This window comes from Palaemon carinicauda, chromosome 15, assembly GCF_036898095.1.
Source record: "Palaemon carinicauda isolate YSFRI2023 chromosome 15, ASM3689809v2, whole genome shotgun sequence".
NCBI lineage: Eukaryota > Metazoa > Arthropoda > Malacostraca > Decapoda > Palaemonidae > Palaemon > Palaemon carinicauda.
Genome location: NC_090739.1, coordinates 26,506,009 through 26,508,850, shown reverse-complemented (window position 1 = coordinate 26,508,850; position 2,842 = coordinate 26,506,009). Strand labels below are relative to the sequence as shown.

The 2,842-nt window shown below is 22.6% G+C and overlaps 1 protein-coding gene across 1 annotated transcript in view; it reads right to left on the bottom strand.

Annotated features, from left to right (window-relative positions):
• Positions 1-2,796: 2,796 nt before the first annotated feature.
• The window catches only part of LOC137654528 (zwei Ig domain protein zig-8-like), a 57,189-nt gene continuing 57,143 nt past the window's right edge, over positions 2,797-2,842 (bottom strand). Inside the window, exon 7 of the mRNA XM_068388237.1 lies at positions 2,797-2,842. This exon is cut by the window's right edge and continues 236 nt beyond it. The gene's annotated coding sequence lies outside the window, so the exon portion shown is untranslated.

Below are 2,842 nucleotides of genomic sequence, written 5' to 3'. Positions count from 1 at the left end.
GTAAAGACAGGGATGTATATTTGGTATATATATATATATATATATATATGTATATATATATACATATATATATATATATATATATGTGTGTGTGTGTGTGTGTCTGTGTGCGTGTGTATACATATATTTATACACATATAATATATTTATATGTATACATATATATATATATATATATATATGCATATATTTATATATGTATATGTATATATATGTATATATATATGTATATATATATATATATATATATTAATTTGCCTTTTTCAATTTAAATCAACTTAGGATTAAAACTCGCCTTTTTCCAATATAAATCAACTTAGGATTAAAACTCGCCTTTTTTCTAAATGAACGAAAACCTGGAAATGATATGAATGAGAATATCAATTGTTCTATACGGTCTGTTTTGTTTCATAATATCAGATCAACATAAAGATGATTCGTTTTTGCAAGTGTTCACTTACATGTGATCATCAGCCCACGCGTCAATTAATTCGCTTTGCCATTATATAGCTTTTACTACTTTCATCTGTTTTGACATAAGCTCTTACGTGTTTTAGATATATGCCTGTAATCTTGAATAACATGAGAACAGAAATGAGATAGTTGTTTTTCTCGGATGTATTCTATTTTTCCTAGCCTTCAAGCGTTGATATTTTAGTACATATATATATATATATATATATATTATATATATACATATATATATACATATATATAATATATATATATATATATATATATATATATATACATGTGTGTGTTTGTGCGTTCATATATATTCGTGTATAAGAGAGAGAGAGAGAGAGAGAGAGAGAGAGAGAGAGAGGAGAGAGAGGTGTAATATTATTTTGATATATAATATTTTGTGATTAGCAATAACTTTATAAAAGGGACAGAATTATGGATACAAAGTTTAGATATAAATTTGTTGAAAAGACTTTAATTTTGTGCGCTTTGAATGAGAAATTAGTTTTTATTTACTAATAAAAGTACCTAAATAAACAATAATAAGTTTGCTAACAATGATTTTTCATAAACTAATAAAAAAGAAAACACTGCTCTATCATAATTTTAATATTTTTATCACTAGTCTAATGTTCATTATTATACTAATTATATATTTAAATTACAATTTTTTTTTATTAATCTTTACCACGGATTTTGTCTTATTAATGATTAGAATTATTTAAAATCAGGGGACATGTTTGTTTGTGCTAATTGGCTTGTAAAATTATTATCTTTTTTTGCTAAAAAATATGTGTGTGTAAAATATCAGACAAATAATTTGTGGTTATGCTATAATGATATATAAAAATTTTATTTTTTATTTTTATTTTGCTTAAAATATGACAATTTAATCCTGATGTTAGGAAAGCCTTTGAAGGAAAAGAGTAAGAAAAAGTGAATGTAATTGTTTGCGTTTTGCTTTAAAAGAAAACCATAAAAAAGCATATTGCAAATAAAAAATGAATACATTCAAACATCAGTTCATAATCCCGAATAAGCTTCAAAGCGCTTTTGAAAAACAACGGAAAGAGAAAGCAATGCAAATGAAAACTATTTTCCATCAAAAACAAAAGAATCCAGAAATAAAGAGAGATTTCCACTTAACGTCAATAAATACGCTGAAAAATCGTGATTTTTTATTCAACGTATTTTTCTTTCATTAGAACGAGTGAAAAATGAATGCACATATTGTTTTCATTATGATGAATACCGCGGGGTTTATTCTAATAAAAATTCAGACGTATTCAAACCCAGAACTTTGATCTGGGAAATCACTGGTACGAATTCAACTAGTTTTGAGGGTGAATTATTGTAATATATGATAAATAATATGCTTTTATTAAAGAATGGTCATGTTTTATGATGACTATATATATATATATATATGTGTGTGTGTATATATAATGTGTATATATATATATATGTGTGTATGTATATATATATATATGTGTGTATATATATATATGTATATAATATATATATATATATGTATATATATATATATATATATGTATATATATATATATATATATATGTATATAATATATATATATATATGTATATATATATATTATATGATATATATATATATATATATGTATATATATATATATATATATGTATATATATATATTTAGTATATATATATATATATATATGAATGCCTATGTATTCATATAGCGACTATAACATTTGAATAATGAAAAAGAATACATATTATGAAATTAGTTTCGAAGTGAGATTTAGAAAGTAGATCATGAATAGCTTACGACAATTACTGACTGCCATATGTGAATAGAAGATATCAAGTCGGATAGATAATTACGAAATGCAGTATTTTCCTAATACTTTCCATTTCTTAAGAATCCACTGGACAATAGGGGTGATAATTAACTTTTCAAGGTAGTGTTGATTACAAAATATTAAAGATTAAACTTCGCAGTTGCCTAATCACAGAATTCCGAACTTTATTTAGACATCACCAGGTATAAAAAACTTGAAGATAATCGATCGTGATGCTGCCCCAAAAAATAGAAGAAAACCGCTGAGTTTCGTATCTATACATATATATATATATATATATATTATGTATATATATATATGTATATATATATATATATATATATGTATATATATATGTATATATATATATATATATATGTATATATATATATGTATATATATATATATGTATATATATATATATGTATATATATATTATGTTATATATATATATGTATATATATATATATATGTATATATATATATATATATATATTAACACTGTCCTATTATATATCGCATATTTTGAACCCCAATTAAAAAGTATATCACA